This window comes from Myxocyprinus asiaticus, chromosome 20, assembly GCF_019703515.2.
Source record: "Myxocyprinus asiaticus isolate MX2 ecotype Aquarium Trade chromosome 20, UBuf_Myxa_2, whole genome shotgun sequence".
NCBI lineage: Eukaryota > Metazoa > Chordata > Actinopteri > Cypriniformes > Catostomidae > Myxocyprinus > Myxocyprinus asiaticus.
The window spans coordinates 9,034,642-9,047,738 of NC_059363.1; positions in this window are offsets into that span (position 1 = coordinate 9,034,642).

A 13,097-nucleotide genomic window follows, 5' to 3' on the forward strand; every position below is an offset into this window, starting at 1 on the left:
GGGGTCTTGAGCCGCTCTGGGGCAGGATGTGCTGTATAGCCTCCGTCTGCTTCTTCACAGCCAAGAACTGCTGGGCAAAGTCCTCGACGGTGTCGCCGAACAGGCCAACCTGGGAAATGGGGGTGTCAAGGAACCGTGCCTTGTCAGCCTCTCTCATCTCGACCAGGTTGAGCCAAAGGTGGTGCTCCTGGACCACCAGGGTGGACATCGCCCAAGAGACCGCGCTGTGACCTTTGTCGCCCGGCGAGCGAGGTCGGTCACCAATCGCAGTTCCTACATCAGTCCCGGGTCAGAACTACCCTCGTGCAGCTCTTTTAGCGCCTTGGCTTGTTGTACCTACAGGAGAACCATGGTGTGCAGGGCGGAGGCGGCTTGTCCAGCAGCACCACAGGCCTTAGTAGCCAGGGGCGATGTAAACCTACAGGCCTTGGACGGGAGCTTCAGGCACCCGTGCCAGGTGGCAGCGCTCTGTGGACACAAGTGCACCGCGAGCACCTTATCCACCTGGGGGATCACTGAATACCCCTTGGCCGCCCCACCATCAAGGGTAGTGAGAGCGGAGAAGCTGAAAGATCGGGATCGGGTAATAAAAGATGCCTCCCAAGATCTTGTCAACTCCTCATGCACTTCCAGGAAGAAAGGGACCGGGGCCCAGGAACCAATCATCATGTATATATATACACTACCGGTCAAAAGTTCTGAAACACTTGACCGAAATGTTTCCCATGATCTTAAAAATCTTTTGATCTGAAGGCATATGCTTAAATGTTTGAAATTAGTTTTGTAGACAAAAATATAATTGTGCTACCATATTAATTTATTTCACTATAAATCTAAAATTTAATAAGAAAATAAAAAATTTTTTTTGAAATTGATGACTTGGACCAAATAATAAAGAAAAGCAGCCAATAAGTACCCAACATAGATGGGAACTCCTTCAATACTGTTTAAAAAGCATCCCAGGGTGATACCTCAAGAAGTTGGTTGAGAAAATGTCAAGAGTACATTTCTGAAAATTCTAGGCAAAGGGTGATTACTTTGAAGATGCTAAAATATAACACAGTTTTGATTTATTTTGGATTTTGTTTTTAGTCACAACATAATTCCCATAGTTCCATTTATGTTATTCCATAGTTTTAATGACTTTACTAATTATTCTAAAATGTGAAAAAAAATTATAATAAAGAATGAGTAAGTGTTTCAAAATTTTTGACAGGTAGTGTATATATTATTATTATTATTATTATTATTATTATTATAACTATTATATATAATTATTTTCATTATTACAACAAAACATGAAACCATGTGTCATCTACAAATAAATGATGCTTCACGTTTTTACATTTGCAATTACTTTCACCTATGGACATTTTTCACTATGTTTGACAATAAGAAAGTGTCCAAGTACTTTTTAGTTTTGTTTTACAATTTCAAACATAACAAATTGCTTTTTGTGAAATGTTTTGCTTGAAAAGTGTGCTTGTACTATCATTGTAATGACATAAAAAACATTTGTAATGACACTGTTATAAATTACAGTTTTTATCTTTTATTTTTTATTAAGCAACAGAATGACAATCATTATGGATCTTATTTTCTGTCGATTTTAAATAAATTAATTCAATTATAAAAATAAAAATGAAAACCCCATTAACCATTTCATTTTCACAAAGTGTCAGCAAAGTATAATTATAATTAATTAATTTATAATTATATTTATTTATCACACATTATATATTTGCACATATACAGTGAAATTCTTTTCTTTCACATATCCCAGCTAAGCTGGGGTCAGAGAGCAGGGTCAGCCATGATATGGTGCCCCTGGAGCAGATAGGGTGGCATCTTGGCAGTGCTGGGGCTTGAACCCCTGACCTTCTGATCAGTAACCCAGAGCCTTAACTGCTGAGCCACCACCCCCCCAAGTGTGTGCAAAACTAAAAAAAAATACAAATAAAATAAAATAATTACATTTGAATGAAAAAGTGGAAACAATTTTCGTCATGTTTTTTTTTTTTTTTTTTTCAGTAGCGATGGTTAACTTCACTATAATTGTTTTCATATGCAGAATGACAGGTCATTTTTGCTCACCTAATGCCTGTTATATCCCATGGATAAATCAGTGTTTCCCCACCAAGAACAAATCAATGCTGACATCCACTGTGAATACTCAGATCTTGTGAAAGTATGCAAAACAATATTTCAAGACTTCTACTGTTGTTGTGCACAACATATGGACAATGACCCATTACCTATTCCTACGGGTGCCATGTGTCTAGTAATAATATGCAACCCATTGTTATTTTTAACAGTCTCTGACCTTTCTGCAGTAAGCTGGAACTGGACTAAGGGCCAAACTCTGAAAGCCCTGAAACCACACTGGCCTCTATACAGTATTAGCTTGAAGCCAAAGGAGCAGCCATTGAATAAAATAAAACCTTATGGATGAATGGGGAAATTCTTTACACACATTCAGATAAAGAAAAGCATCATGTTTTCTTAGATGTAACCAGCTGCTGGTTTTGCACAGGCAAGTGCCACTCAAACTTTCTATACAAAATAAAAAAATAAGTTATGTTTGCAATTCCATTTTGGGGTATAAATATACACTTTTAATGACATATTGTAAACAGCAATAGGAAGTGACTTGTCTGCTTTTTGGATGAGGCCAATAGTAAATGTCAGTCACAGTCTCCTATACTTGCTAAATTTGAAAATCACAACACATTTCCCATGCAAAGCAGGTTTACATTTGACTTAGAGATCCTGATCGGTTTCCTAGGCCTTGTTAATACCCAACTTACGATCCACATCAATCTCCAGGGATGGGGCCAGCCGATGAGAAACAGTTTTTTGCACATGGAGGAACATTTGTTGTCAATGCGTCGAGAGCAGCTTGCTTTCTTTCCCTTATGTGGGTCTTAGAAACGGATGTCACTCCTCACCCAGTGATCTGAAAGTGGGCTTGACAATGTTTGTTTTTGAGGAGTACAGCTTAAAGGCTATTTGTCCCATATAGTGACAGAGACCAGGTTTTACTCCCTCTCCACATTCATTTGTTAATAGGATCAGAATAGGGTACATACAAATTTAGTTCATATGGAGAAATCTATCAGCCTTAGGGACATTTTAAAGATTAACATCAATGGGATATAGTTAAACAGACATGTATTTATATGGGCCTAACATTTTCAGTCACATTGTGTTCTAAAGACAGTACTGAATTAACTTTTAGATGCATGAATGAATAAATCACAGAGGAAAAACCAAACCATAATGTTTTTTGTGCTTCAGAATAAGAATATAATAATTCCCAATATACTTTTTAAAATGATATATTTTGCGAAAGTTACACATTTCATCTGTCCACTGCAATAAAATAAATTGGGCATATCTAGGAGAAATATAATATAATATAATATAATATAATATAATATATTTTCCAGTGGTACACGGTGCATCATAACCTTTGTCAGCCTTTATGTTGTCTTAAAACACAATGACATATAAAGGGAGGACAGTCATATATTGAGTAAAAAAAAAAAAAAGAATTAATCACCCGTGGTGGTTTGAATATAATATCACATCCTGAATGTTTAAAAGTGAAGTGTGTAATGTCTGTGCCACTAGCGTTACTAAAATAAAATTGCAAAAATGTCCTATTTTCAGACAGGTTTCCAAAACACATCTCCCATTGGGTGGGCAAACAGATAGCCCCGCAACTGGTTAAGCCAATATTTCTGTCAGGCAGGCGTGCGTTTCCCAAAAGCATCGTAAACGAAAAATGTGTGGTTTGATCTACGGCTCTCCACCTGTGGTTAGAAGCATTGTTTCTTGTTAGTTTGTTGTGTGGACATCATTTGACTTCGCGGAGCCTTCTTCATTTCGTATTTTTTATTCAGTCAAGACTTTGACCACGTTTATTTTGGGGGTTTGCAGAAAGTGACGTTCCCAAACGTCATGCAAACACCGTTTAAGGTATTAAAGGCTGTAAAGAAAAAGTGCTTTAACCCACACGGGTTCTCTTGGAAAACACGGCTTGTTTGTCCATGTCAGCGCATGTTTCTGAAGAGAGCACGTGTGTATGTGCTCAAGTGCATCGATGGAACCCCGAAGACTGATGTATAGGGAAACCCCACTATTGCAGCTTAATGTATCTGTCACATTAAACAGTGCACGCCACTTTTGTGTCTTCAGCAGCATTCACGCATTAAACAGCTTTCTGGTGTATGTGTAAATGAGCTATTATAATTTAATATCCGCAGAAGTTACTCCATCCTCTGCGTAACGTCATTAAAGACAGCTCTATGCTGTTGAATCAATGTGGTTCGAACGATGGATGTGCAAGTTTTCGGGATACAGTCGTGACTAGCTAGTTTATTTCTCAAACGGTACTTTGTATTTTGGTGTTTAAGCAGTGAGTTTTGTCGTTGTACAGAAAACGCATCCCTGGGATGGGATGCTCAAAACAAACAGAGCAATGTTTTGATAGGACCACAAAGCCACAGCATTTAGACTTTTAGGGAAAAATCAACCTACAAATGGCTTACTTTGTTGTTTCTGCATACTGATAGTAGAAAGCATTTTAACATCTGCAAAATGACACACAACAGCTTTTTTAAAAAGCTTTTTAAATGGTTATGGATGCCATGCATCAACTGGTTAAAGTAACACTCTGTGGCTTAGGTGCTGCTTCACTTTTAATTTCTTAAATAGCAACCAAGTATAGGGGAACTTGTTAAAGATAAAATAAAAAATAAAAAGTCTAGGGTCAAAATTAAAATTTGCATATGGAAATTCAGATACCTTCACCCATGCTTGCAAAGGTCTCTATGGAAATTAATTTCTACCATCACCTGTGTTGCAGGCCTGTTCTTTATGTGATGAATGTGGGCTGACATTCAGTAGAAGATAACATCAAAAGTGTTGGCTAAAGTTAATTTATGTACCACCTGATTTATAGGATTTAATTTGCAAGTGGTAGAGTTTTTCTCTAAGACCAACAGTATTTGCAGTTTTATATCTGGGATATGTGCATGTTTATCCCAGGCAAAATGATCCAGTATCAATGTGGAGTTTATGCATACTGTATCCATGGACTTTGTTGTAATTACCATCAAGATTTTAGGTTATAATCTGTGCAAATATTTAAAAGAAAGTGCATATTTTAGGTCCTGTAACAGGTCACCATTTCTTTTAAGATTTTCCACCATCTCTAATAACCTTTCATTATGTTATTTGAAAATTGAAAATGGTCCTGTGGTGTAGTACAAATATTCCATGTAGTATCTCAATTAAAATAAAGTTATAAAAAATGGCATTAATAGTAAATATAAAAGAATTCGGAAAATGCTGTTTAAAAGTACAGCATGTCACACCGCAGGACATTTCAACTTCTCATGCAATGGTTCCTTGTTGTCCCCCTTGACAATGGCCCTGACCTAAGCTGACCATCTAATTACTATTATTGATTAGCGCATCTGTGTTTTTCCTGCGTGCATTGATACTTATTGTGTAGTGATTATGGCATTCTGTTACTCATCTGCAGTGCACCCTTCCGCCGTGATCCTATTAGTCCAAAGCATCGTTATTTAATATTGTCAACCCTTAAATCGGGTTAGTGAACGTCAATCCAATGTTGATGCCAAAAGTAATGTTTGCTATGAGCCATGAACAGAAAGACGTTTTTGTTTGTGATCTCTCAGTAAACCTGAGTCTGTTATACAGTATAGTGATGTCACAGTGATTTCAAAGGAAAGATCTGTTCTTCGCACAAAGCTTTCATTTGATTTCAGAAGACTTGGAATATAGAGCACAAGTTGAAGGGGCCACTTTTAAAGGGATAGTTCACTGAAAAATTACAATTCTGTCCCTCATGTTGATCCTGTTTGACTTTCCTTCTTCCGGGGAACACAAAGAAGATGTTGAACAGAATGTTCACCTCAGTCACCATTCACTTTCATAAAAATTTGTATTAATGTGAAATGCCTTCCTGATCATAATTTTATCCAAATTTGGCAAGTATAGGAGACTGTGCCTGACATTTAATATTGGCTTTACTGTTTACAATGTACCATTAAAAGTGTATATTTTATACCCCAAGACAGAATTGCAAACATAACTTCATTTTTTATTTTCTATACAAAGTTTGAGTGGTGTTTGCCTGTGCAAAAATCCTTAAAACCCCTCTGTTTCATTTGTTCTCTCTATTCAAACAGCATAATAATGCATTATGGAAAAGGATGGTAAGTGTTGGGGGGTTCACGTGACGCCATGAGAGAGACAGACGTGTGAATGATGAGCTCTGCGAACTTTGGTAGTTTTTTAATTATTTTCATGTTGTGATCCGGTGCGATTCGATACACCCAATTACATACATGCTCTTTGAGGTAAATATGGCAAAGAAGTCAAAATTCTCAGACTCTGGAGACATTAAAAGACATTCACGTGTTCAAGCTGAGGCCTCTGATGAGACTGCGGACCAGAGACACGATTTGGACGGCACGTCGGGAGAAGATATTCAGCGTCAATTGTCCAACATGTCGGTGATGCTGACGAAGATATCCGATAAAGATCTCGTGTTGCGCCAGGCGAGGAGCAAAGGGAAGCTTTCTTGGAAGAACCATAATATTTTCTCGTTGCCGGACTTTGCGAATTCCACAAGAGAGAAACGCAATCGGTTCAAGGAATGCAAGTAACTCTTACATCAGAAAAAGATCTCGTTTGCTCTGATGTTCCCGGCCAAACTGAGAATAGAAATGAAGAATGGTCGCAAAGTATTTACTTGTCCAAAACAGGCACTCTCCTTTATAAATACATTGGCGTAAGCCATTTGATGTTTCTTATATTAGTGGACTGACTCGCGGTTCAGGCACTCTATTATCTGAGGAAGCTGGGTGCCATTTTTGTTTCTTTTTGTGTTGACTCCGCCTAGCGGCTGGAGTTTGTTTTACGGCATGACTATGGCATGAGATTTTGCATTGACGGAAGATTTTTTTGTTACACCGAAGTTTCCGGCCAGATCGAGAATGGACACTTTGGATGACCACAAAATATCTATATTCTCACATAAAGGACGTCTTTTATAAAGTTGACGGGCTGAGTAAGATATGTTGTTTTTTTTGGTTTTTTTGCACGGCCTCCATGTTAGTTTGGCTCTTGATCATCCGAGGGACTGGGATGCCAGTTTTGTTTTTCGCGCTGGCTTGTTTTGTGGAATTACACTTCTTCGGGACAGTTGTGGTTAAATATGTTTGTTCTTTGTGCTTATGCCTCCTAGTAGGATGATTACCTCATCTGCTGAACTCATAACAGCCAGTTCACTGAACAGTTGTTTGTCTGTCCAAGGAAACTGAACAGTTTTATATCAGCTGGAGTTTATTTTACATTTACATTTATGCATTTGGCAGACACTTTTATCCAAAGCAACTTACAGTGCCCTGATTACAGGGACAATCTGTGAATGAATCTACATGTTTTTTCTGTTATTCTGCCTGTTGGCTGGGGTATGTTTTACAAAGTATTTTCTGTTATTGTAATTGTGCCTCACAAAATGTGTGCAGAAGCACCGGACTCGAGCATTCTGATGGCAAAGTTGTCTCGGGGGCTCTCGTAGGCGTACATGGACTCTTTGAGTTTAAAGGGATTGTCGCCGGTTGGCGCTGTCGTGTGCAGGGTTAATGCGCACGTTTTTCTTTTTTCTGTTTGTTTTGTTCCGGGGGAAGTTCGGGGTTTGATTGTTGCATTAATGGGGAATGTGGTCTGTATAATTTTGTTTTTGACACACTCATTTTTTTTATATCAATATGTCAAATGTTAATGTGAATGGGTTATCTCTCTCCACATGGAATGTAAATGGGTTGCGGCACCCCATAAAAAGGAAGGTTATTTCTGTTCTTAAGCGCAAGAAATATGATATAGTGTTTCTTCAAGAAACGCATCTTTCCCCGCAAGAAGCTGCAAAATTTGGGAAGATATGGGGTGGACATGTTTTCTTTAGTGCTGGCTCAAGTAAGAGCAGGGGAGTCATTATATTGATTAATAAACATCTACAATTCAAATATCTCAAACAGGTTAAAGATAAATTAGGAAGAGTCATTGTTGTGTTAGGAGAAATTCAGGGGCAAAAGTTGATTTTGGCTAATATTTACGCACCTAACGCTGATGATCAGGGCTTTTTATAGATCTTGAAGGGATGTTGCAAGCTGCTGGCACCCCTCATGACATAATATTGGGAGGAGACTTTAATCTTTTGATGGACTCAGTCCTTGATCACAGTGAAGCAAAAGTGTGTAAACCCCCTAGAGCAACACTGACACGTCACAAGATCTGTAAAAATCTTGGTCTTGTAGATATCTGGCGACTTTTGAACCCATCTGGTAGGGATTATACATTTTTTTCATCAGTTCATAAGATTTACTCTAGAATAGATTTTGTTTTGATATCGAAGTCGCTCATTTCATCTGTTGTTGATTGCTCAATTGGAAATATCTTAGTCTCAGATCACGCCCTGGTGAGTTTAGAGATACTGCCACATACAGAGAAAAGGAAATCATATAACTGGCGCTTTAATGTATCCCTTTTGCAAAATCCTGATTTTCAACAAATGTTAAAGACTGAAATCAGTGTCCATATGGAGACCAACTGGTCCTCAGTATCCTCTGTGGGTGTGGCTTGGGAGGCACTTAAGGCGGTTCTTAGGGGTTGGATCATACAGTATGCCTCATTTATCAAAAAATTCAAAGCACGAGAACTTGTGGAGTTGGAAGGAAATATTAAAAGTGCCGAGGCAGAGCTGAAGCGCCGTATGTCATCTGATGGCCTCAGAGAACTGACCCGATTGAAATACAGGTATAATACTATTCTGTCGCAGAAAGTGGAGTTTTGGTTGTTCAGGGCAAGACAGTCATACTTTGAGTCAGGGGACAAAGCAGGGAAGCTTTTGGCTAGATATATTAAGCAGAGAGAGTCTTTTTTCTACTATTCCCTCAGTGAAATCTGCTGGTGGTGAAATTTTTACCCCAGCCATTAATATTAATAATGCTTTTAAAGAATTCTATCTTGATCTCTATAGTTCCACGTCTTCGTCTAATGAAGAGGATATTAGGAACTTTGTGGAACTATTAGAACTCCCTAAACTGACGAATGAGCAAAAAAACTCTTGATTCTGAGATAACCTTGGAGGAACTTGATGAGGTAATCAAGTCCCTACCTACTGGTAAGGCTCCGGGGTCAGATGGTTTTGCCGCTGAATTTTTTAGATCTTATGCTACAGAACTGGCTCCACTTTTGTTAGAAGTTTATACTGAATCATTAAAGAACGGAAAGCTTCCACCAACCATGACACAAGCCCGGATCAGTCTGATTCTTAAAAAGGACAAAGATCCAAGCGAGTGTAAAAGTTACCGTCCAATTTCCCTGATCCAGCTAGATGTAAAAATTCTGGCAAAAATTTTGGCTAACCGATTAAGTAAGGTTATGACATCTCTTATACATATAGATCAGGTGGGGTTTATTCGGGGCCGCAGCTCTTCTGATAACATTAGGCGTCTCATCAACATCATGTGGTCAGTGGCGAATGATCAGACTCCGGTCGCTGCCATCTCACTTGATGCCGAAAAGGCGTTTGATATGGTAGAATGGGATTATCTTTTTAAGATTTTGGAAATACAGGTGCATCTCAATAAATTAGAATGTCGTGGAAAAGTTCATTTATTTCAGTAATTCAACTCAAATTGTGAAACTCGTGTATTAAATAAATTCAGTGCACACAGACTGAAGTAGTTTAAGTCTTTGGTTCTTTTAATTGTGATGATTTTGGCTCACATTTAACAAAAACCCACCAATTCACTATCTCAACAAATTAGAATACATCATAAGACCAATAAAAAAAACATTTTTAGTGAATTGATGGCCTTCTGGAAAGTATGTTCATTTACTGTATATGTACTCAATACTTGGTAGGGGCTCCTTTTGCTTTAATTACTGCCTCAATTCGGCGTGGCATGGAGGTGATCAGTTTGTGGCACTGCTGAGGTGGTATGGAAGCCCAGGTTTCTTTGACAGTGGCCTTCAGCTCATCTGAATTTTTTGGTCTCTTGTTTCTCATTTTCCTCTTGACAATACCCCATAGATTCTCTATGGGGTTCAGGTCTGGTGAGTTTGCTGGCCAGTCAAGCACACCAACACCATGGTCATTTAACCAACTTTTGGTAGTGTGGGCAGGTGCCAAATCCTGCTGGAAAATGAAATCAGCATCTTTAAAAAGCTGGTCAGCAGAAGGAAGCATGAAGTGCTCCAAAATGTCTTGGTAAACGGGTGCAGTGACTTTGGTTTTCAAAAAACACAATGGACCAACACCAGCAGATGACATTGCACCCCAAATCATCACAGACTGTGGAAACTTAACACTGGACTTCAAGCTATGAGCTTCTCCACCCTTCCTCCAGACTCTAGGACCTTGGTTTCCAAATGAAATACAAAACTGGCTCTCATCTGAAAAGAGGACTTTGGACCACTGGGCAACAGTCCAGTTCTTCTTCTCCTTAGCCCAGGTAAGACGCCTCTGACATTGTCTGTGGTTCAGGAGTGGCTTAACAAGAGGAATACGACAACTGTAGCCAAATTCCTTGACACGTCTGTGTGTGGTGGCTCTTGATGCCTTGACCCCAGCCTCAGTCCATTCCTTGTGAAGTTCACCCAAATTCTTGATCGATTTTGCTTGACAATCATAAGGCTGCGGTTCTCTCGGTTGGTTGTGCATCTTTTTCTTCCACACTTTTTCCTTCCACTCAACTTTCTGTTAACATGCTTGGATACAGCACTCTGTGAACAGCCAGCTTCTTTGGCAATGAATGTTTGTGGCTTACCCTCCTTGTGAAGGGTGTCAATGATTGTCTTCTGAACAACTGTCAGATCAGCAGTCTTCCCCATGATTGTGTAGCCTAGTGAACCAAACTGAGAGACCATTTTGAAGGCTCAGGAAATCTTTGCAGGTGTTTTGAGTTGATTAGCTGATTGGCATGTCACCATATTCTAATTTTTTGAGATAGTGAATTGGTGGGTTTTTGTTAAATGTGAGCCAAAATCATCACAATTAAAAGAACCAAAAACTTAAACTACTTCAGTTTGTGTGCATTGAATTTATTTAATACACGAGTTTCACAATTTGAGTTGAATTACTGAAATAAATGAACTTTTCCACGACATTCTAATTTATTGAGATGCACCTGTATATGGGTTCGGGAGTACGTTTATTGGTTGGATTAAGTTACTTTATAGACACCCTGTAGCAGCGGTACAAACAAATGGATTAATTTCAGATTATTTTACTCTGGATAGGGGCACCCATCAGGGCTGCCCTCTTTCCCCATTATTGTTCTGTCTTGCCCTGGAACCATTAGCAGCCGCGATAAAAAAGATGATGATTTTCCAGGGGTGATGGTGGGAGGTGTGGCGCATAAGCTTCTGCTTTATGCAGATGATATTTTATTATTCGTCTCTGACCCCACTAGATCTATGCCTTGCCTCCACAGAATTATTAATTCCTTTTCCAAGTTCTTAGGATACAAAGTCAACTGGTCTAAATCCGAAGCTTTGGCTTTGACAGCGTACTGTCCATTAACGGCCTTCCAGCCAGGCGCCTTCCAGTGGCCCAAACAGGGCATTAAGTATTTGGGCATTTTATTCCCAACAAATTTGTCTGATTTAGTCAGAGTTAATTTTGACCCTTTAATAAAACGGTTTTCGAGCGATGTAGACAGGTGGGTTTCATTACATTTATCGATGATTGGGAAGGCTAATGTTATTAAAATTAACTGTATTTCAAAATGTATCTACTTGCTACAGTCTCTCCCTGTAGATGTCCCCCTCTCTTATTTCAAGCAATTTGATAGCATAGCGAAGTCTTTCATTTGGAGTGGTAAGCGCCCCAGACTACATTTCAATAAATTACATAGGCCGACTGACAAAGGTGGGCTAGGCCTACCCAAGATTTTGTTTTATTATTATGCATTCGGTCTCAGACATTTGGCTCATTGGTCGCTTCCACCTGAAAGAGCCCCTCCCTGGTTCTGCATTGAACAAGAACTCCTTGCCCCTATTTTGCCATTGCACAGCCTTTCCATCAAACTAAATAGAGAAGTTAAATCACACCCCATTATTTCACATTTACACTCAGTATGGACAAAAGTGTGCAGAGTGTTTAATTCAGATATTTATCTAAATGTTGCCTCGAGCCTATGGCTAAACCCCAAATTATGCATTATTAAGTCCCCTTTTTGTTGGTCAGAGTGGATTGCGAGGGGGGTTAATTCACTCGGTGATCTTTACGAGAGTGGTGTGATGAGATCCTTTGAAAATCTGGTTCAATATTTTGGGATCCCCAGATCTCAGTTTTTTAGGTATCTTCAGTTACGCCATTTGCTCTGTACTATTTTTGGGAGTAGCATACACCCCTCTAAAGCAGCAGATACTCTAGGAGTGGTGATTTCTGCTTTTGGAAAGGGCCATGAGGCATCAGTGTATTACTCCTTATTAATTCAGAGTCTGGGGGACGGAGTCTCAACCACTCTCAAGAGATTATGGGAGAAAGATTTAAACCTGGAATTGGAGGAGAGAGAATGGGGTAGGATTTTAAAAAACATAAAAACTGCATCGAGAGATGCAAGGGTGCACCTTATACAATTCAAGATTTTACATCAGTTCTATTGGACCCCCTCTAAATTGTATAGGCTTGGTCTTAAAGACACGCCCACCTGCTGGCGATGCCAATCAGAGGAAGGAGACACGGCCCATGTTTTTTGGTGGTGCGCTGAGATTCAGGAATTTTGGTTGAAGGTACAGAGTGTTCTGTGTGACGTGTTGGGCATTCGGATTTAGTTTTGCCCCAGACTCTGTGTTTTGGGTGTTTTGGTTTTGAAGGCGGTCATCGACGTAGGTGATAAATACATAAATAATTGGATCCTCACTGGTGCGTTGATAGGCAGGCAGATTGTTTTAAGGGGTTGGAAGTCGGTGGGAGCACCCTCAATTCGGGAGTGGTGCGAAGAGATGGGAAGGGTGGCAGCCTTCGAAGGGGTATCATGTAGAAGGCT